The sequence below is a fragment of the Globicephala melas genome, chromosome 12, assembly GCF_963455315.2.
Source record: "Globicephala melas chromosome 12, mGloMel1.2, whole genome shotgun sequence".
In the NCBI taxonomy this organism is placed as follows: domain Eukaryota; kingdom Metazoa; phylum Chordata; class Mammalia; order Artiodactyla; family Delphinidae; genus Globicephala; species Globicephala melas.
In genome coordinates this window covers 33848264-33871555 of record NC_083325.1, presented here as the reverse complement: position 1 = coordinate 33871555, position 23292 = coordinate 33848264, and the positions used below count along the sequence as shown (strand labels likewise).

Here is a 23292-nt window from a genome sequence, read left to right as displayed (position 1 = left end):
GCTAATTATTAATAACAATCATTGCACACTGAGTCTTAGCGTTTCTGACGGAAACAGTTTGGATTGTATAATAACGCCAAGCCCAGTTGTAGTCGTTTGAGTGCAGTAATGAAATCTGAATCTAAAATAAAAATAAGATTATTTTTGTCATGCTGACTCCACTGCTTGAAAAATTTGTTTACTGCCCCCCAAATTTTTCATGATCAATGCAGTAAATATAAAACTTAATTTTAGCTCCCTAAGATACATATGCATTTGAAAATTTGAACCACAAAGTAAATTATTTAATAATAGGCACTGATTTCTTTAAGCTGACTTAATGAACTAATATCAGCAAATGTAAGGCCTAAGGGCACTAAACTAACTGTAGACTCCGATTACAGCCAACAGAATTACTCATTTAATATCAGTGAAATTATTCTTGCACCTAATGGCAAACCTAAGGACTGAGTTACATCTTTCACTAAGGATGTTACCTAGGATGAGCAGTATATGTTTATTAGGAAATTAACTACATGAATGGAAGAGACCAGACTTCAAAATCTAATTTTTATAAATATGCTCTATGTTCTCATTGGATAAAACTGGTTATTAACCAATTTTCCAGAACAGCTGTACAGAATTTCTGCATGGCAGCCAGCTAGATGGTACAAAATAACATGTTTAAGCAGTAATAGCTTATAATTTCATTGAAATAAAATTGCGGCTATGAAAAGTGCTCCCCAAAGCTAAGGAAAATATACAAATATTTTAATTAAGGCAAATTCGTTTTAAAAAATCAGGCTTTTAGTAGTGACTGCTTTGTAAACAAAGGATGGGTCGGAGGAGAGTGCCTTAAACTCAAGCCTGACATTCAGGCCCATGTCACCCTATAAACCTGCCCTGAACAATTCTATTTTCTATTTGAGAAGAGAAACCAGCTGTGGGTTGGGTTTACTAGGTGACGTGTGATTGACTGACTCACCTGCTGGAGCGGCAGAGCACTCTCTCACCTTTTGTTTATGGGGCCTTGTTTCTGAACACGTGGATCAGCAGAAAGGCTCAACCTTCTGCAGCCTCTCCGCGCCTCCGCCCTCCCCCTCCCCAAATCTATGGGATTGTTTCAATTTCCTATTTGGACCCAGTGGCAATTCTTCGTCTACATAAATAGTCCCCATTCGTGAAATAATTCTCTTTTGATAGGTGGTTACTAGCAGTTAACAACCATTTATTTACTTTAAAAATTAATAATAAACTTTATAAACTAACCATCGATGTGCCCCTCCTCTCCAGTCCGTGCCCGGGTGAGTTGGTTATTTTCAGCCTTTATTCTTGAGGAAGCTCTTGCCGGGTGGGGGAGGGAAAGAAAGAGGAGGGAGGGAGGGAGGGGGGGCAGGCACTATGAGAAGAAGGGTACTAGTGAAGGAGAATTAGGGAATACGGAGGCTGTGGAGAATCAAGATCATTAGTGTTCAGTGAATTAGAAAAAATAAAACAACCTGTGTTCTTTCCCTGCGTTCCCCCCTCTGCGTGCCGGTTTTGTATGAGCGTTGCTGTCGACGGGTCCTTTTTCCCCCTGCCTGGGCACCCCTACCTCCCCCTTAATGCTATTTCAGCTTTTCCTCTTGCAAATTTCAGAGCCAGCTCCGAGGTTATTGAGGACCCTTAACCGAAAGACGGAAATAATAGAGGTGCTGAGAGTGTTTTTGATGTTTCTTAAAAGGCAAAAACAAAACGCCCTCTTCTAAACAAGGGCACGCAATTGTACCTGATTTTTATTTTTATTTGCGGGGGGTGGGGGTGGTGGGCGCCGGTTGAATGAGACTACTTTTTAATATGATTTAAATACTTTTCCGAAAAAAATTTAAAAATTCCCCTATCATATTTAATCAGCTGCAATTATAACACATTCGAAATGAATAATATGCCTTGACAGTATTTTTATTGTTATTGTTCATTGCATGATGTTCGACTGCTTTAGAAGCACAGGAAAGAGAAGTAAACGCGCTACAAATGGGGAATTACCCTCGTTTAGCATTAAAATTCATTTAGATAAAATTGCCACAAACATTTAAATGGGAAGATTAGTTCCCCCTCACGCCTTATTGCACTCGCTCAATGGTTCCGTTAAGAACATTTTACACGTTGGAAATTCCGTCTTCTCAGACGGCTTGCTGTTTCCTAGTTACCCACATTCAAAGCAAAGGCAGCAGCAAAGGCAGCCGCAGCAGCAGCAGGAAAAAAAAAAAAAAAGTTTTGGCAACTGGTCTGCAATTCATCCGCTTCTGGCCCCAGCCTCCCCTCCGCCCACAGCAGCCCGCCCCCACCCATCACCTTTCCCCTCCCCACCTCTTCTCCCCTCCCCCCCACTAGGTAACTGGCAGAGTTCTGTCGAGGAAACACGTTGCTGAGTTGTATAGTATTTGTATATAATGTTAATACAAAGAACTATCAAAAAGCCAGTCTGTCCCTCTCCCAGTCTCCCCACTCCTGCTTCTGCTCTGAATTGAGGGTTTACTTTGAAAGCGCTGAGTTTCTCACATCCCCTGCTCTGAGCCCACAAGGCACGTTTTTTTGGCTTTCTTTTCTGCCGGGGCATTTCCAGGAAATACACCACTGATTCTTGCCTGTTTTAGAAACGTGTGAAAGAATTACTTTGAAAAAGTCCGTGCAACGTCTAGTTTCTCCCTCTCCTTTCACCGTCTCTCTTTCCTTCTCCCTCTGCCTCTCCCTCCCTCTCTCCCCCTTTCTCTCCCTCCTTCCCTCTTTCTCCCCCCCTCCCTTCGCAGAGCCGCTGGAAAAGAAGAATGTCGGCTTCGACTGCCATCTTTTGGGGATTTGGAAAAACGACTCGGTAGGAATCCGAGGGAGGCGGGGGTCGCGAGGGGTGGGGGGAAACCCCCTTATTATCCTGTGTCGGAACTGGCTCCCTTAATCTGATGCTTAAATATTTGATGTGGAAAAATTACCCATAAAATTAGTTACTAACAATTTCAAATTGAAATCACTTATCGAATTATAAACGCATTAAAGCTGTATGGATGGTATTAGGAGTTCCTCGGGAAGCAACGGGTGTCTCCTTCCAGTGCGCCCGGCCAGAGAGCTTCGCCCCAGGGAGAGGCACCCCCGCGGAGCCCGGGGACGGGGTGGGGAGGGCGGCGCTCGGGGCGCGAGCGTCCCCGCCGGGGGAGGGGACGAGCGGCGGCCAGGCCCGGGCTGAGGCTCCGGCTCGCTCTGCTCTAGGGGGACAGGAGAAGGGAGAGGAAGGAGCGGAGGTGGGAGGCTCCGACCCCGGGAACTAGGCGCCTACTAGGAAACTTTGTTCTGAAAAGCAAAAACACCAGCGCCACCCGCCCCCTCCCTCCCGCGTCTCCCACGCGGCGCGCAGACTTTGCGCGCAGTGTTGGTTGCTGTGCGCAGCGTTCCCCTAGTCTGCGGCCGGGGCGGGAGGGGAGATGCCGGTGGCCTAGGGCTGGGGCTGGGGCTTGGGCTTGGCCCGCCTCCGCGCGCCGAGAGATCCCGTGGGCCGCGGCGGCAGCTTCGAGGATCCGGGCCTGAGCGCGGCGGCCCCTGCGTCCTAATTCTGAGTCCTGGGCGGGTGCAGGGCGGACAGGTCTCTGCGTAGAGCCCAGAGCACCCTGGGGGTGGGGGGTGAGGATCGGTTCCGGCACCTCCAATAGCCTCCTACCTCCTCCCCAACCCAACAGGAAAGTCAAGTCTAAGGGGCTGCAGACTTCGTCTCTGGAGACGAGGCGACCCAGGGTCTGCGCAGAAGGTTTTGGATAGGTACCTCCTGGGGGACTCCGGGCCCCCTTCCCTCTGAACGGCTCGGCTCGGGGTGCTTTGTGGTGGACGAGAGGCTTCTTGATGGACTCTGGGTCCGAGTCCCGCCGCGACTCCGGGAGCGGGACTGCGAGAACTTGGGACTCGGGGCCACTTGGGACCTGGCTAGCGCCCGCCAGGCGCAGCTGGGGAGCCGTGGGCAGCACCCCGACGCCTTAGGCAGGATCTCCTCGGGATCACTTTAAAGCCTCTGCAAACTTTCTCCTGCCTTTCGGATCCCAGCAGGTCCTCGGCCCAAGTGAAGACAGTAAAAACCTGCCGATGCAGAACTCCCGGGTAGGCGCTTGGACGCCGGGTGGAGTGGCGTGGAATGGGGTCGTGGGGCGCCCTGCCTGGCCAGTCATTTCACCTCGTTTCACTCCCCTCTCCTGGGCCACCCCTCACCCACTTGACTGTGGGGCAGCCCGTGGCACTCAATTGGCCAGGTGCGGAGTCTACACGAGGTTGGGAATCCCAGGGCCCAGGACAGAACGGTGAAGGAGAGAGAATGGGAAATCGCCTCTTGAGGGGGTCGCTGAAGGCGGGGAGGTGGGGTGGGGTGGGGGTCTCATTGTGGCCCCATCTGCCTGCCAACGAGTCCGTAACGTTCTCTCCCAAGGCGGAGCTGTAAAGGAAAAACAAAAACAAAAACCCAACATACTGAGCAATCAGTTAGCCAACATTTGAGCTTTTAAGAGTCTTTGCCCTAAAAACGGGTATCCCGGGGGTCTTGGTGGGGAGATGAGGGGCATTTGAGGGTCTCAGTTACGGCGGGCCGCGCCCTGGGGTCGCCCTTCCGCGTCCTGCCTACTACCCGCCCGGCGCGCTCAGCCCACCGCGGGGAAACCCAGGCGCTGAAGCCCTGGAGAAAAGGGATTTAGTTTTAAGCCAGTCTCCCATTGATCGGGTCGGTAATTCCTACCCCTGCCCACTCGCAGACACACTCACCTCTACCCTAAAGCATTAAGTTCATTACGCGAGCAATGATCTTAATCTCCAGGCGGAAAACGAGTCCCCGGGACCTCGCTGATTGGGGAAGCAGTGAATAAAGTCACCTGCTCCCGCACCCGCCCGGCCGGCTTCTCAGGGCGGGGGGCTTCGAGTGGCAGGGTAAGCTGCGCAGGGGTCCTGCGTTCCACGCCAGGGCGTTTCCCGCAGGGGTCAGGGGACCCTGTGTCTGCCTTCTTCGGGATGGCGACCTTCTCGAAGGGTGGGATTGCGCTCGCTCGCTTTCTTCCTCCCCTCCCTTCTATTTTCTTCTTGGGGCTACCCCCTCGCATTTCCGCGCTCTCTTCCTCCTCCTTCCCCCCAAAGTGGCGAGTTCCCCTTCCCTTCCAAGTGTCCCCAGGCACACACACCCCCACCCCCACCCCCACCCCCGCCTCGCAGCCGCAGGTCCAGCACGCAGTCCGGGTAACCCATCACCTTTTGGCGCCCGGCTACTTCACCCACCAGCGGGGTCATGGGTGGATGGGGATCGCTCAGCGAAGCCCTCTTGAAGCCACTTGCCGAGGGCACCCTGGGGCCTTTAGACAACCGGATTCCTCGATCTAGGGGAGATCCCTGCGCCCATTGATAATTCCAATTCAAAGAAAGTCAGCGAAGCGGCAAACACCCCTCGCAGACGCTTGCTCCCCATTCCCACCCCCCCCCCAACACCACCCTCCTGCCTTGGCATCGAGCAGCGTCTGACACCGCAGGGAGATGGAGGCGAGCCACGCGCCCCAGTCCTTACTGGCAGACCCACGAGGTGCCAGCTTGTTCTGGAGACTCAGTTTCCACCGGACAATCATGCAAGCGGGGAAAACAACGCGATGGCTGTGTAAACCCCGTTTCCCTCACCACCACCACCCCATCTGATTTTCAAAACATGCATTTTCAGGTAGTCCTAAACTGTGAACAGCGAGCTTTGTGTGTTATCTAGTGGGGGTGGGGATGGAAGAGGAGGAGACTCCCACCGCCCGCTCCAGTCTTTAATGTCTGAAATAACGAAATGCCTGTGTGGCAGCTGCTGCTTGAGCCAAAACTAACTCTTTGGAAGACAGAAAAGAGTGAAAGGCAAAGAAAGACTGTTCATTTTTTTTCCTTTGGTGCCGTTTGGGATGTCATCTGTTTCCTTGGCGACTGTGTTCAGCCCCAGGAGCCCCTGGGCTCCTGGATTGTTAGGGGGGAAAAAGCATGCTATTTCTGCACCGTCATTTATCACTGTCACCGCATAATGATTCCCCTTGCAGCCCCTTATTGATGTTTGTAATTGCATTATCTCATAAAGGAGGATGATCAATGAAACCGAGCCGTGCATTCTGGGGTCAGAGGAAGCCAAAGTACTGTTTGTCCCCTTTAATACAACAAGTACTCATTATCTTTAGGTCTGCATTCAAAAAATGATCTGATCTGGGGCTGACCCTGTCGGACATCCCAACACTTTTTAAAACGCGGTTTGTGTAACCTTTTGCTTAAATGCTAAATCAAGTACCTGTCTTGCATTTCAACGAAAAAGATGCTAAAACTGAATGGGAAAAGCGTTTCTTTTTCTTTTTCCTTTTTTTTTTTTTTCGGGAGGGGTGCGAGGGTGCGATCGTCTGAAGATGCGCGCAGTTTTACACTGCAACTGCTTAGTGAGATAATGTAGAAAAAGCAACCCTCATCAACAAGGGACCCAAGTTATCTAATGAATGAAAAAATTGGGGTGAGGGGGGAAAGGTATCTGGGAGCATTTAACAAGGTCGGTACTAAAAGATCAGAATGAAACCACATCCGGTTTAATTAATAAGAGCTATAAACTGAAATAATTCCCCATGATTCTGCCCTTGCTTCTCCCTTTTACAGAGTCATATCTCTTCGTTTTAGATAAATGACTTTTGTGCCTGTTCGATTCTCACAACAATAACTAAATCAGTTGCACGCTCTGTATCTGAAACCTTCTACAAACTCCAGCAAATAAAAAGAAGTTCATTTGTCTATTAAGGCAAGTATTTAGTTGAGCAGAAATGTCCCAGTAACACTGAATGGAGTTCATGTAATCCCAAGAAAATCAAGTCATCTTGCTGCACTGAAGTAAATGAAAAAACACAAAGGAGGAAAGGTCCAAGTGTAATTTTAAACTAAATGCATTATTGGACTGTCACAGTGAAAACTGTGCTTGTGTGGCTGGGATGGAGGGAGTAGACATCAACTTAGCTCACATTTAACTGAAAGGTTTTATAAAAGAAACAAGTATCCCAGGGTTGGTTATCATTTTAATTTGTGGAAAGAGGAGAAATGGAGACAACTTAAATTCATCATCTCAGTACATTAGGGTGAGTAACTCCTTCAAAGACAAAATTAAGCAAAGAGCTTATTTTAAACATTGCAAGGCTGTATTACCCAAAATAAGTTTCCAGTCTTCTGAAGATGAATTCTTCCATGTTAATAAGACTACCAAAAAGAGAAAAAAGAAAAGACTAGGACCAGTTGTTTATTTTAAAAGTTCTAGAAATAATTTCTAAATAATGTAAATCAATATTTTAAATAAAAGATCTAAATGAAAAACCTTCACCATATAAGAAAATGCGGACTAGTTAAATAAAATAGTGTGTCCCGATAATTTGACACCTTGACATAAGACCTTAAATCGAATGATAGCAAATGAAGGGCAAAAATACTCCCCTTTGGAAAAAGAACTTTAATAATAAAGCTTTAAAAAAGTTTTAATTGTGTCGAACCATCATTTAATTTTTCTCTAGGGCAGATTCTTCTAAAAAGTATTATTTCCCAGGAATTCTGTTAAATCACGTTGAAATAGTATGTGTTTTGTATTGTTTAAATATTGTGGCACTTTCGTTCTTTGAAAATGCTCAAACTGAAATGGATATGCAGCCACGCATATATTTACTATAAATGGTGTCTTGTCGTTAACATAAAATATTAAAGGGAAAATAAAACTTTGGGCTTTGTCAGTTGAGATAGAATTTTTTAGCATACTACTCTGATTTTCCAAAACACACAAGTGAAACGCCTTGATTTTAACCAATCAACACAAATCTTTCTCTTATTTGGTTGGGGATGTGGCATCCTGTACGTTTTCTATTTTTAATATTTACTGTTATAGCCCACGGTTAAAATAATGAAAAATTAGTTTCGTTTCAGATATTATTTATTTATGGAACGAACATGATTAAAACATAAACACACAAACTGCAGCTGCAACAGAAAAAAAAAACTTGATTTACGGTTATTAAATCTTTGATCGTCATGTTAATGTTTCTTTTTCTACCTTTCATTTGCATTTTAATCTATCGAATCTTTACAATTTTGCTGCTTCCTATTTCAATGATTGATTACAGGTCTGAAATAAGAAAAACCAAGCCTAGCTTTTCTTTTTCCTTTCTTCTATTCGCTTTCTTTTTTCTTCCCCCCCCTTCCCCCTTGTTAGATTTCTGAAACTTTCTCTCAATGCTAATGTAGACGGGACAAATTAATTCTGCTCTTTTAAATGTCAAAGATATAAATAAAAAATGTTTTCTGTCCCAAATGTGAATATTTTCCCAGACGTTTGTTTTCCAGTCGTAAAAGATCATCCCAGCAAAACGCAATTAACAGTGAAACACACACCCACGGCGGCGTAGATTTTTTAAAAAGGACGTGTTTTTTGTGAGTTAAAGAAAGGTGAGAAGTTCATCGTCCCTTCATCATCAGTAGCCTGGCGCGCGGCTTCTTTTCTCTCTTAACACACACTCAGAGATTTGGTCTCGAGTTCTATCTGTGATCTAAGTCACACAAACAAAAACAAGCCTGGTGGGGGCTTGCGGTGATTAAGTTGATTTCTTGAGACAAGCAGTATAAAGACAAAAGGGGAAGCGACGCAGGACTGTTTGTTTTCTTTCCCCAGCTTACCACTGCCCCTTTGCCCCTTTCTCCCCCCACCCCACCCCACTCCCTCCCCCGATTTCCCCCGCTTCGCGGATAAGATGGTCATTTGCTGACCGCTTTGCCGGTACGCGTCACTTTTCGCGCTGGCGTGAAAGCGAGTGTGGCGGTGGTTTTGGAAGGCGCCGGCCGGGCGTAGGCTGGGCGCATCCTCCCGGCAGGGCTGCGGGGGGCGGGGGCGCGGGGGCCCTGGGACTCTGGAAGGCTCTGGCCGGGAACAGATTGCGCCTCGGGCCCGGCTGGGGTTCGGGCTCGGGGTGAGAGACGCGCACCTCGCCGTAGCAGAGGAGGCGAGCCTCAGGTGCGAGAGCCCAGGCCGGATGGGAGCGCGTGCAGCCTCTCCCGCCAGCCGCAAGTCTGGGCACCTGAGAGGAGCGCCCGCACCCCCAGCCCAACTCCGCGTCCGCGCCTCCGGGCCGAGCCCTCTCGGTGAGGTTTTAATGCCTGCGGGCGCAGAGGAGCCGGCAGAAGAGTGAGGACCGACTTCTCCGGCGGGTCCAGGCTGCTCGCGCTCTTGTCCGCGTCTGACGCGCTGTGCCCGGGCGGAGGGCGAGCCGGGGGAAGTCGGAGGGACGGGACGCCCCCACCCCGAAATCTCTGTGTGGGCAGGCACACCAGCAAGAATCGGGGTGAGGGCCGTGAGAGGGAGAAATGGCCCAGGCAGAGTCTTTCCAGATCAGCCTCTGGGCTCCGTGCGCACCCAAGGGCGTGCCCACGGACGGGGGCGCCGACCATCTTCCCCCGGTTGGGTCCCCCGGGCTCTGCGTAGCTCCCTTTCTCCTAGAGACCCCAAGGGTGGCTGCCGCGAGGGGGTCGATCTTCATTAAAGTGGACGCACCAGGCGGTTAAAGTGGGGGGGGAGATATTTGATCCGGGTCGACCCTTTGTCTTGAAGCAGATTAGGCAGCCTAGAAATAGGAGGAAAAACAGAAAGTCTAGACAGGAAAACTTACTGTGTTCACAAAATATAAAAATGAACTGAGCGGTCTGGTACCTCAAGGGGTGAAGATAGATCCTTGTAGACAAGAGGGAAGACGAGACTGGGAAGATTTAAAGTGAAAGAAACCGCAGATTATTAAGAAAGTAATAGTAACGTGTCCCATACACTACGGTTTTATTGTTGGGTAGTAACTACCCGATTTATTTATTGCCAGGTCTATATAATAGAGATAATGACCACAAACTCAAGATAAATTCTTAGGCGCCCAGCCGGACAATTCTTTTTTTATTTAAGAGAGCGAATCTGAAAGGTGAGACTCATCTCCCCTCCTCAAAGATCCGTCTTGCCTTCTACCATATTAAAAGCATGACATGCAAATAAATAAGTGCTGCGGGGTTTGTGTGGGTAGGCCTGCAGAATTTATTTCAGGTGAGAGAGGAACATACACTGAATATGAATTTCCGCAGGAGCTGCGGAGGGATGTCTTCTCAGCGCCCCCCCCTTCCTCCCAGTCTCCCTCCCTTTCTGTGGGAGCAGAGAGCGTCCCCTGATAAAAACATTAATGTGTCATGTCTCAACTCCCTATTCCTTGACATATAGGTTTGGGGAGAGGTGAGGGGCAATGAAAAATGCAAAATGCCTCCCCAAAGTAGGTTGACTTGCTGGGACTGCTTAAAGCGATTCCCGCCGACAAAGGGAAGGGTGAGTTGCAATTACGACTTCCAGTAGGGGGGTGGTATCGGAAATATGTTAATATCATTTCGAAATATGCAAAATGATGCAAAAAGTTTGCTGTCCTCGATCTGGTACGGGCCCTCACCAGCTGGACAGGTCCCAGGGGGAGCCTCCTGGCTCTTGGACCTGTCTGGACCTGTCTGCTTTTCTTGGCCCTCAATTTCTCTCCCCTGCGCAGGGTAAACAATCCTAGAGTCAGGTGATGGAATTATAGATGACCTTGCTCGTTGACCGGCGAGGGCAGAGGGAGAGGGCGACCTCAGGTATTGGCTCCATCTGACGCAATGGCTGCAAGAATATTCACCCGGCTGGCCTTGAACAAGGCGGCCTCCGAACGCTTCTCACCTCTCACCTGCGCTCGGCGACAACTCAGGCGGATCGGAGCCTGCCAGGTTGAAGTCAGCATTCTCTTCCGATACTTTTTCCCCTTTTACCTTATTTTTTGGGGTGGGGAGTAATTTCAGACATAGAGTGTGTCAGTCTCACAATAACTACTTATATTCAGAACTTCCTTTGATATGTTTGGTCAGGATGAAGACACCTGACAGTGAACCGCGATGAAAAAGAGAGTCGCAGAGGAAAAGGGAGGGGCTGTCGGGTGGGATGAAGGAGAAGGGTGTGTGTGGAGGCAGGGATGGGGTGGGGTGGAGATAGAGACCAAGAGGCAGCGGGAAGTAGAAGGGATGGGGTGGGGGCAGGTAAGGAGAGAAAGAGAGCAAGAAGCTTCTTAGAGAGAGAAGAGTCTGTTGCAGTAATTCGGTGGTTTGTTCGAGAGATGATATTATGAGGCTGAGAGCGAGGACGGTCCTCGTCAATCTTTTACAATCTCGGTGTCACTCAAGCACAACTTTATCTTTTCACCAGAATATCTGTTTCAATGATTTCCATAAGCACATAAATTATAATCTTCAGAGCCTTCAGTATTTCTTTCGGTACTTTATAAGTGTTATTGCAGAAGCCATTTATGAAGTGAATGATTCAACTTTTAATCTTCTGAACATTAAAGTGTATTCGACTGAGTTTCCTTTTCCAAATAATCTGAAATAACAAAAAGAAACTAAGCTCATTACATGAAAAAGTGACAAGCGCTTTGCTCTCAGCCTGGCAAGTTGCCTTACTTACTTCAAAGGATGATAAACTAATTGTTTCCAGAGTTTATAAGTAATTAAGCTATTATTCAGAGAATTTATGAAACAGTTTTATTTATGATAGAATTTTCTAGTTAGAATAGCCGAAGACAAGTCTTCAAAAATACCAAGATTTTAATAGTTGAAAATTTGCCCTTATTGTTAATAATGAAAGCTATTTTTATTTTTAAAAGCATTAGAAAGTGTAAATAAGTATAGTTTTTGTCCAGAGTATGTGCTAGGTGGAGGTCATTATGTATAATTAATGCTGAAAGGAAAATGAACATGTAATGACTTCCAAAGATTAAAACATCTGTAACTACCAAGTTAAGTTTTAAAAGGTTAATGTTAAAAATCATTCAGCTCGATTCATCTAAATGTGTCGGATAGGAAAATATATATCTAGTGTCTTTTTACAATTCCATATACAAAGTTTACAAAGAAAACTTTAAAAATCTTTTCAAATGTATTAAATTCAAACAAACTTTTTTCTATATTTCAATTCACATTTGTCATTTAAAAAATTAGTTTTTCCCTAAATGAAGAAATATTCATTAAAGGAAAAAGTAAAACTTTAAAAATTTTTAAAAATTATTTTAAAATTTTCAACAAAATGGATGGACCTTAGTTTAATAGACATATTATTTATATGTAACCATTTACTATTTATATATATATTTTTCCATCAAGGTGGCATCAGCTTGGTTTCTTATTTTTAGAAAAAGTCTTTTTCAGTGTCACATGGAGCATCTGAAAACTAATGGGATCTTCATTTTAGAAGAAAACATCTTTGAAACAGAACAAGAAATAAATGTGAAAATCCAAGTAAATGACTATAAAATCTCATAAAGTAAAATAAATTTTCTGGAAATCTTTTGCAAAAAAATTAAATTGTGAGCTGGTTCAATACCCACTCGCTTCACTACAAAAAGTCTGAGTTGGCTATAACAATCATTAGAAGGGGTGGAATCTCAGACTAGCAAAAAATATATAAGACAGAGACTCTTGTTTCAAGTAAAATTCCTCTAAAGCAAAAGTCTGGGGTTTACTGGAAATTAAATACGAAATCTTCTGTGTGATTCAGACCTGTCATTGTGTCACAATGTCTGATTCGATATTTGCTGTAATACATTTCCTTTATTTTAATAGACTAGCATTACTTTATTAAAAAACAAAAACAGGGCTTCCCTGGTGGCGCAGTGGTTGAGAGTCCGCCTGCCGACGCAGGGGACGTGGGTTCGTGCCCCGGTCCGGGAAGATCCCACATGCCGCGGAGCGGCTGGGCCCGTGAGCCATGGCCGCTGAGCCTGCGCGTCCGGAGCCTGTGCTCCGCAACGGGAGAGGCCACAACAGTGAGAGGCCCGCGTACCACACACACAAAAAAACAACAACAACAACAAAAAAGCAAAAACAAAAGTACCCTAGTTAGTAGCATTGCAAACCCAATTGTCTAACACTATGACACGATTGACCTTTTGGACACTAAGCACACTTGGATTCACTTTAGGACACTTTGCTGTTTCAACTGACTTCATTACAGAAAGACAATGGTGAGTTTTTTGCAGCTGGTACCTGCAGTATGTCACACACACACGGGCCATACCTTGCCAAGACAGCCACCACTGTGATTCACACCAGAGCAGGAAGTCAACTCTAGGCACATTTTATAATAGGAAATATACTGTTACGATTAAGGGGGAATGAATTCTTTTTGCACATCCCTCCACAGTCTTAAGGAGACGATTATAAACCTGTTTTCTGGTTTCCTTGCAGTAAAAATATTGCCATGTTAAGGGTGCTGCGATGACTTTAATGTTTAAGGATTTTATGGTACATTGAATTCAAGATGTCCATAAAAATACAGTCCAGATAGAGACATACTGTTGTACCACACTTATGCCCAAGTTGAAAAGGATTCTCCAGCAGAGAGTTGTGGTGGGGTGCGATGGGGATGGCGCTAAATCAGCGACCAAATTTCCAGGTACTTTGATTAATAATCCTGACTCTACAGCTAGAACATCATATCTGTTATCTTAAATGGATCTTTTGCCTGGTCTCTAAATGATATTACTGTATTTCTGCTTTGTAAATCACGTTGCATTGCAAAATGTGGTAAGGAATTGCTTTAAATTATATTGAATATAATAATTAAGTTCCTCTCTCAAAAAGCTCCAGATTTTTTCTGGAGGAGTCCTGATTCCTAAGGGAATAGTCCTCTGTCCTCAAAGTTGTGAAGGTCTCTTAGAATCCTGAGATGCTTTCCTTTGATTTTTCGCTGCTTGGCCACCAGACAGTGCCTTATTGTTCCAAAGCAGTTGCTAGGGTAATTAATACCTGTACTGATTAAGTTGCTTCAATGAAATAAAAGGTGACTTTTCCACCAATGACAGGACTGTGATCCAGCGGACTGAAAAACAACATGCCGTACTCCAAAGAGAAGAAGGAAACCCAACTACTAGCGTGCCTTCTCCTTTCATGAAAAAATCCACAGTAAGAAAAAAAATCCACATTTTTACTAGCTTTCACTGAAATTCTTTGTTACTCTATTCCGGGTCTTGCCTTAAATCTTTGTATATTTCTAGCATATTACATGGAATCCTTTTTCAGACCGAAAAAGCTGTGTGTGTGCATGCATGTGCATGTGTGTGTTTTAAAATCTTGAGCACCTAATGTCCCCTAAGCTGTGAGCAGGACATGGCGGGTGCTGAGATTAACAGGACATTGTCTCTGCCCTCAAGAGCTCAGCCAGGGGTGGAGCTGATAAGAAAACCACAATCCCAACACATAGCAGTATACACAGGTGCTGTGGAGACACAAAAGTTAAACCAGCAACCTGGAGGAAGAGAGCCCTTGAGAGCCTTTGTGGTGGGCTCAAGGCAGGAGGAGTAGAGATGAGGAAATGTTTTTTTGTTTTTTTTAGGAAATGTTTTTTTTTGTTTTTTTTATATCCAAGTTCAACCAGGAAAAACAGAAGCCACTCTGAGTATTATATATAAGGGAAAGAATTGACCATAGTGAATTGGTTACACAGAGGACAGGAGGGGCTTCGAAGACAATCAGAGCTGAGCAATCTCAGAAGGCTGTTGCCCCAGGTAGACCAGATGGACAGAGGAAGCAGGTATCAGACACCAGGGGTCAGTCACCTCGTAGAAGATGTAACAGGGCAACGTGTGTAGTGGAGCTGGAGCTATGGAGAAGATAAGTGAGAGAGAAGTATTCTGCAGTCTTGTCTTTCACTCTCTAATCCATCACCAGGACCCCCTTTCAGCTAAATCCAGCAAGAAACCAGCTGATGCAGAACCTGGGAAACACCAGATCAGCCCTCCTATGGTACAGAGCAGGGCAAAGAAGAGCTTTGATTGCAAACTGTGCCAGGAGCAGCACAACTTCTAGGCAGATGCGACCCTCCAGTGGTCTTTTCTTTTACCAAGTGAAAAGTGTTATTGTTAATTTCTGAATAGATTAGTTTGAGAATGTTGAAGGAGGAGAAGGGTATTCCAGGCAAGGGCACTGGGTTGGGAGAGAAAGTGGCTTACTTAGAAAATGACAAGTTTGCCACTGTGGCTGGAGCAGAGAAGCAGGAGGAGATATCGTAGGACATAAGTTGAAAATCATAACAGCTAATGGTGTGAAATGACCAGTGGCTTCTGTAACAGCTCAACTTGTTAACAAACATTAACCCCCAGAGGCCAGGGTAAAACAGATATAGGGACTATACGTGGCATTCCTACAAAGAAACACGGGCAGCCTTTTTGACTACCTTTGACTACTTTAATTTATACTGTTGTTTGAATCAGCCACAAAGCCAGTGGGGACATCGATCCAGTCATTTTTGTGAACAAATTAGAAATTGTTCACGAAGCCCAAGGAGACATCCTTGTAGCCAGTTTGGTGTTCAGAAGGCTAAATCAAAGATTTTCTATATTCCCACATAGTAGGAATAACTTGATCTGTGACCTCACAGACGTCAAGCTCATGAAAGATAGTCTGAAGGAGGTGGGGCCTGAGGAACCAGCGAGGAGGCTGTTGTGATAACAGTGGACTCCAGGAGTGAAAGTGATGAATAAGAGAAGGTATTTAGGAGACAGGAGGCTAGTATGGGTGTAGGGGGTGGGGAATAAAGAGACGATGAAAGAAAGGGCATGGTTTCTGGTTTGGAAATTTGGGCAGATTGTGGTTCCATTTGCTGGCGTAGTAACTTTAGAAGAAGGGGCGTGTTGGAAAGAAGAATGGTAGCTTGGTTTTAGAAATTTTGAGTTTGAGAAACTTGTGGGTTATCAACATAAGATGTTCATTCGGAAAATGAAGACATAGCCTTTTAGCAGAGAGGAGTGGGCTGGAGATAAAAATTTGGGAGGAGCCATTGGAGTATATGAGATCATTCTGGATCTCTTTCAGGAAGTTTATGGTGAAGGAAAGGCTTGGAGTAGGGCTGTCAATAAAGGGGAACATGGTGGGGGGAGGATATCCGATTTTGAAGCTGGGGAAGACTTGTGCATATTTGTATAATGAGGGGAAAGAGGAGGGAATGTTGAAATTGCAACAGAGAGGGTATGCTAGCCTCTAAGACTAAAGGCAAGTGAAGGCTACAGATGTATGTCCACGCAGGGGTTGGTGGAGGAAAAATTGGGGGGCAGTTCACACCTGATAACCTTAATTTTCTTTTTTGAGATATGGGTAGTCATTTGATGATAAGTGAGGGGTTAGGAGGGTAAAAAGGTTTTTGCACTGAAAGTCCCATATCCTACCAGGGAACCCACTTAGTCCTGGACAAACCAGGAAGACTGGTCACCCTAAGCATAGCAGAAAGGGAAAGACTTGAGAAGGTTAAATGTTAATATCGCAATGGAAAATGGGAGAGGAAGCTGACCAGAAATGCAAAGCTTGCTTGTCAGTGTCAAGGACAAAAGAGGAATTGGAGACCAAGGGGCAGCCTTTTGTGCATGGCTGTGTGATTTTCTTCAGCAATGTTTAAGCATTTTGAGTTGTTTTATATCAGGGGAGAGTGTGTTAACTCATCCACTTGTTTGTGGAGGACTTTTTTTTTTTTTTTGGCTGCATTGGGTCTTAGTTGCGGCATGTGGGATCTTTCACTGCGGTGCGTGGGCTCTTCATTGCGGCGCTGGCGTCTCTCTAGCTGTGGCCCGTGTGCTCAGTAGTTGCAGCACACAGGCTGAGTTGCCCCATGGCATGTGGGATCTTAGTTCCCCGACCAGGGATTGAACCCACATCCCCTGCATTGGAAGGCAGATTCTTAACCACTGGACCACCAGGGAAGTCCCTGGAGGACTTTTAGCAACGCAAAGTCTGCAGTGTCAGAGATCTCATTCTGGGAGCAGGAAAACAGTGAAAATCAGTGGCAAGGTCACCAGAAATAGGGTCGCCTGTTAGGTGGAAGATTTTGCTGTCAGTGGTGTACAACATCACTCTTTCTTCATCATTGACATATTCATGTCATGTTACGTAATTGACAAATATTAGAGTTACAACATTCCACAATATCCTGAGGCACCTGTGAGATATAGTCAAGTCTTCATTATACATCTTCTCTCTAGAAGAGTAACTTAGAGCAGTGGCTTGAGATGAGAAGCAGGGAGCTAAAGGCCCTCACCCAACATGAACTCTTGATGTCTAGCTGCAGGATCTCTCCACACGCTCCACAAAAGACATGCCACAGGAATGTTTTGCCTTTGTCATTGACTAAATTATATACTTTTCTACCTGATAGTATTTTCACCTTTGTTGGTTATAGAAACAAAGATAAAGGTAACCCTGTGGTTGTCTAGCTGGTAACAGGGCAAATGGGGCAATCAACCCCAATAAGTTGATTCAAGTAAATATCTGAAGTATTGCCTTTTCTTTTTAGGAAGAATGAAGTTGGATAGCTTTCAAGTAGGTAAAGAGATGTTTTCTCTAAATTTTGCTCTATTATTAGAATAAACCAGTACCTCTATACTTACAGTGGGGGGCAGACAGAGGGTACAAGGGGAACCCTGCTAACATGAGTTTGGTGAAAATCTGAAACTTGGTTTGGCTTGGGGAAGGTGTTCAAATACCAGGTGAAATTTGTTTCAGCTTGGCTCAAAGACTCTCCAATAAATGGGCTGAGGATTCAGGCAATGGGAGTGTTATGGGCCACCCAAATTCACATGCTAGAGCCCTAACTAGGGGTTGCTTAGTACCTCAAAATGTGACTGTATTTGGAGATAGGGCCTTTAAAAAGATAATTAAGGTTAAATGAGATCATGTGGATGGACCTTAACCCGATATGACTGGTGTCCTAAAAATAAGAAGACATTTGTACACAAAAAGAGACACCAGGAATGCACATGCACAGAGAGAAAAGCCATGTGAAGACACAGGGAGAAGGCAGCCATCTGCAAGCCCAGAGAGGCCTCAGAAGAAATCAAAGCCAACATTAGTTTGATTTTGGACCATCAGAACTGAGGAAATAACTTTCTGTTGTTTTTCCCCCACCTGTCTGTGGTTTTTGTTACAGCAGCCCTAGCAAACTAATACCGAGAGAAACTTAGAGTTTGGTTCCCTCAACAATCTGAGAAATAGTAACCACATCAGCTGTTCCTTTTTTTCTTTTAGGTTTGGTCTTTTTTCTGTTTTTTTTAATATTTATTTATTTATTTGGCTGCACCGGGTCTTTGTCGCAGCATGCAGGATCTTTAGTTGTGGCATGCGGGATCTAGTTCCCTGACCAAGGAATCGACCAGGAATCGAACCCAGGCCCCTGTATTGGGAGTGCATTGGGACTCCCAAGTGTATTGGGACCACCAAGGAAGTCCCAGTTGTTCATTTTTAATATAAAAATGAACCCAGGATATGTCTGCTAAGAAAACCCTGAATTTACCTCCACTTTATTTCTGTATCAAATATTTATCAAATACTTTTGCAGTGCTTACTATGGGAGGAGACTTCATCACTCTTCTCTGCTACTGGACTTTCCTGAACCTCCTTCACCTCCTAGTGCATCCAGATCTGCATAACCTCTCTTGGAATCATTTTTAAAATACAGTAGGTTTCAAATGATAATGCTGCATTTTTATGAAGTTTGGTTATGGAGTTTGCAGGCAGCGTTTTCATTATGTGTAGTAGGAATTAAACCTGCGTCTGAGCACAAAGGTTAAGTCAATGATTTTACTCCCTTTATTAACTGTGAAATTTAGGCCAGTCATCCTATCTGGTTAATTCTCTTTAGTATTTCGAATATCTCAGGTTGATTCTAATGTTTGGCACTTTTAATTAAAAATGATTTTCTCAAATCCTCCCAGGCACATGATGTTGACAGGAGAATCTCCATGGCCTCAAGTTGTGTGTTTCTGTGAATAATATGTTGATATCGGATTCTACTGAAAACAGATCTGACTTTGTCTTGTGAACCTATTTGTAGCTGTTGACTTAGAATAATCTATGCTGATTTGTAAAGTCTGCTTTAGAGAAACCATGACAGGTGAGGTACTGAAGCTGCTGTGAACAGCAGGATGTTCATTAAATGTTTGCCTACGTGAATTTTCCTGGTGTTTGTTCTCGGGAATAATACGGGTAATTGGGAGCTGGGAAATCTTAGGGAACGAATCCTAGCCTCCTCATTTCCCTCTTGTATGACTTTGGTGACATCAATCATAGTGAGCGCCAGTTTATTCACCTGTAAGATAGGGATGAATTCTACCTTCCAAGCCTACCTTACAGATGTTTGTGGGAATGAAATTAAACAATGAATGTCTCTGTGGTGCTTTTTATTTATTTATCATTTTATGGTGGTACTTTTTCAAACTTGCTATACACATTTAAATTTCATCGTTATTACCGCAGTCGCTACTAAATGGTTTAACTCCATGACCATTTTACTTTGCTTTCTCACATTCTAAATGAAGTAGCACCTGGGCTTCTTTCAGGGATGAAAGTCATAGTAGACATGAGGATCTCCTGTTTGGTCCAGGTTCCCAGAAGGACTTAGTGTTCCATCATATTTCAGGAAGTGTCTATTGAAGCTTGATGTTGACTTTTGTTTTCAATCTTACATTAGGTAGTGATTTTTTTCTACTTATTTCCCCAAGATTTAAATTTTTATAGCCAGTCAAAGATATAAATGTTGTCTCAAATGGAAATCTTCCAGAACCTAATGTCAAGTTCATGCAATGTGTGGGAATGTGTCGTCTCAGAGGGTGGTAAGAATAGCTCCTTCCCTCTGGCTGCCTTTCTGAAAGCGTGTCCAGTTTCTAGGGTTTCTGATTCCAGCTGTGCTGTAGAACATGTTTTCTGAATAGAAGAAATGATGAACAGAAACCTCTATCACTCTGTATTAGCAAAATGCATTAAGAATGCAGCAGGTAGCTCTTACTTGCTGTACTGGGACATCAGTGAATGTCCAATAAGTGTCATTTAATTCCCATAAAATGCTGCTTTTGAACCCAAATTATCATCTGGAGATTGGGCCAAACCATCCAGAGTTTTCACCCAGACTATCAGGAATGTGGGTGAACTGGAATGCAGTATAGGGGGGAGGGTATTGAGTTAGCATCGTTGTCGTCGCTGGAGTTGGAGGATGGGCATCAATTTAGGTGGGTTTACAATGTTAAAACCTTTTTATTATGGAAAAATTTCAAACATACACAAAAGTAGAGAGACTGGGACAACAGATCCCCATGTACCTATCACCCAAATTCAAGAATTAGAATGATCGACATTTTGTTATTTTTTAAAATCTGTTTCCCTCCTTATTTATTTATTTACTTATTTATATTAGAGTATATATTGGAGTATTGATTTACAATGTTGTGTTAGTTTCAGGTGTACAACAGCAAGGTGAATCAGTTATACATATACATATATCCACTCTTTTTTAGCTTATTTTCCCAGATAGGTTATTACAGAGAACTGAGTAGAGTTCCCTGTGCTATACAGTAGGTCCTTATTAGTTATCTATTTTATGTATAGTAGTGTGTATATGTCAATCCCAATCTCCCAATTTATCCCTCCCTGTTTCCCTCCTTTTCTCACTGTCTCTTTTATTCTGGAATATTGTACATCAAACACTAGATACCAGTCCTTCTCACTTGCGTATACTTTAGAATGTATCTTAACTAATAATGATTTTGTTCTGCTGTAGTTTTAAATTAAAAATTTTTTTAAAAATAACTTTTCATTTTGATATAATTTTAAACTTATAGAAAAGTTGCAAGAATAATACAAACAACTCCTGTAATCCTTTAATCCTTTACCCAGATATCACTAATTGTTTACATTTTGACTTTTGCTTTATCATTCTCTCTTTCTCTTTCATATAACATATAATTTTTTTCTGAACCCTTTGAGATTGAGTTGGTGACATGCCCGCTTTTACTACTAAATACTTTAGTGGGTATGTTCTAAGAACAAGGACATTTTCATACATAAATACAGACAAGTTATTAAAATCAGGAAATTGAACATTGATGCAATACTGTTATCTAATCCACAGTCCATATTCAAGTTTCATCAATTGCCAAAACAATGTCCTTTATATATATTTTTTCCTGACTTAGAATCTAATCCGGGATCATACATGACATTTTACTTGTCATCTTTCTTTAGTGGCCTTAAATCTGGAGTAAACAGTTTCTCAATCTTTCTTGGTCTTTCTTGACCTTGACATTTTGAAGAGTACAGACCAGTTATTTCATGGAATGTGCCTCAGTTGAGGTTTGCATGATGTTTCCTTACGATTGTACTCAGGTTATGCATGTTTGGCAAGGGCACCACAGAAGAGATGAGATGTCCTCAGTCCACGGCGTCAGCTGGCACGTGATGTCTGTTTGTTCCAGTACTGGTGACATTAACTTTGTTCAGTTGATTAAGGTGTTGTCTGCCAAGTAAGAGATTGTTTGAGATTATTGTGTAACTATCTTCTTCCTCATCAAACCTTTATTCACTGGTTTTCACATCCACTGATGGTCTTCTAACTCCAACATTTTAATATATTTATCAGTAGGTATTCTATTGTAAAAAAAAGCTTTCCCTTTTTCCTCCTTTATTTATTTATCCATTTACTTATTTCTATCCGTATGGACTGATGGATTCTTGTTTTATTTAATGGGTTCTGCTTCAATAGTACATTATTTATTTTTATGCTATTATTTCTCAGATATGGTCAGTGGGAGCGGCTCTCACTGCCTCCTGTCTTTTTGATGGCCCCTAAAGGAAGCTTAACTTGGTACCTTCCACACTAAAGTGGAGACTGAGGTTGGCAGTCACATTCCCTTGCACAGTATCTAGTAGCCACAGGAACAATAGACTTCCCATCCAAATCCTTCAGGTTTCCAGCACATCCCTGGAGGGAGTCGGTATGGTCAGCTGAGGGGATGTAAGTGCACCCAGGAAAAAAGCCTGTGTTAGCCTCTTATTTTGCGCCCAAATAGTGGCTTTCACAGCAAGAGTTCCCCACTAAAAAGTCAAGCAACGGGTTTCCTAATTTCTGGCTTCTGTCTAAAACAGGTTTCTTGAGCCAGTTAATTGAACATAAATTACAATTGACCTTGGAGGGATTAACTTGCATTGTGGGGTCATCTCAGCTGTATAGCTATTTGGGTGCTTTCTGACTGCCTGAGCTTTTATGTAGTTTTCAGCTAAGTTAGAGAGGAAAATGTACCAGTCGGGGACATTACAGGAGTTGTTGACCTTCTCCGGTCAGTTTGAGGTCAAGGAATTAATGTAGAGAATTACCAGAAGATCTATAAATACACAGGTTTCTTACATGAGAGGTATCGTTAAAAAATACTGTTCATTTTACTTAACTGTTTCAGATCCACGTGTAATATTTGAATGGCAGTCGTATAAAGGAAATTTTGCTGTGGGGCAAAATAAAAATAACATTTAAATTAAAATTTTAAAAACTACACCAGCAGTAGGTTTTCTAAAGTTCAGTAGTGATTGAATCATTCTGACATTGAAAGTATATTAGATGATAGACCCTATATTGAAAAGAAGACTTACGCATGTCAGAGGCTGAACATATTCTTCTGAGGTCATTTCAGTGCTGAAAGTAATTGTATCCTGTGTTCTAAATTTTTCTCTGCCTCTTTGGTGTCTCAAGAGGTTGAATTAGAAATTGGCACGCCAGCTTCTTCCTGGAGAGATTATGACCTTTGGAAATACAGACCTGAGACCAAGTAATGCCACTGTCATTGATTTGTTCTCTATCTTTCACGAGTTCTTTTGTCATTCCAAGCATCAGTTTCCTCATCTGTTAAGAAAGGTTTACAACTTGTAGGATCAATGCAAGGAATAAAAGCTATAGAAAACTTTATGATAAAGTATAGCGCCTGGCATAGAGGAGGCCCCGATGAATGTGACTTCTCTTCCATCCCACTCCCTGTTTCTAACAACATTACAATCACCTTCATTCATTCATTGTTTATCAATGTGCCAGGCTATGACCTCAGTGCTTTATGTGCACTACTCATGAGAGAGGAATTATTATTTCCAATGTACAGGTGAGAAAACTGAGACCTAGAAAGGTTAAGGGCTCTTGACCAAGTGTTGATTCTGGGGTTTCAGGTTTGATGCTAGAGCCCAAGGTCTTAATCGTTACGCTCTTCTGTCTCTCATAACTATGACTCTTTGAGACCACACACTTTTCATAGAGTTGGAGTAGTAACTCATGGGTTTACACAATATTATGACATGAATACAGTTGAGAGTCTTAAGTGGTAGGAAGGGAGAATTAACCTGGGCTAGAAACAGAAATAAGAGTGCAGAAAGAAAAGTAGGGAAAAGTGAAGAGAGTACACA

The 23292-nt window shown here is 43.7% G+C and overlaps 1 long non-coding RNA gene across 2 annotated transcripts in view; it reads left to right on the top strand.

Annotated features, from left to right (window-relative positions):
- The first annotated feature begins 2743 nt into the window (after nucleotides 1-2743).
- The window catches only part of LOC115864199 (uncharacterized), a 108342-nt gene continuing 87793 nt past the window's right edge, over nucleotides 2744-23292 (top strand). Inside the window, exons 1-2 of one of the 2 annotated variants that reach the window (XR_011377905.1) lie at nucleotides 2744-2833; nucleotides 13902-14001. This is a non-coding gene — a long non-coding RNA (uncharacterized lncRNA). Of the gene's footprint in view, nucleotides 2834-13901; nucleotides 14002-18421; nucleotides 18538-23292 lie in introns of those variants that run through there. The other variant, XR_011377906.1, reaches the window with a different exon arrangement.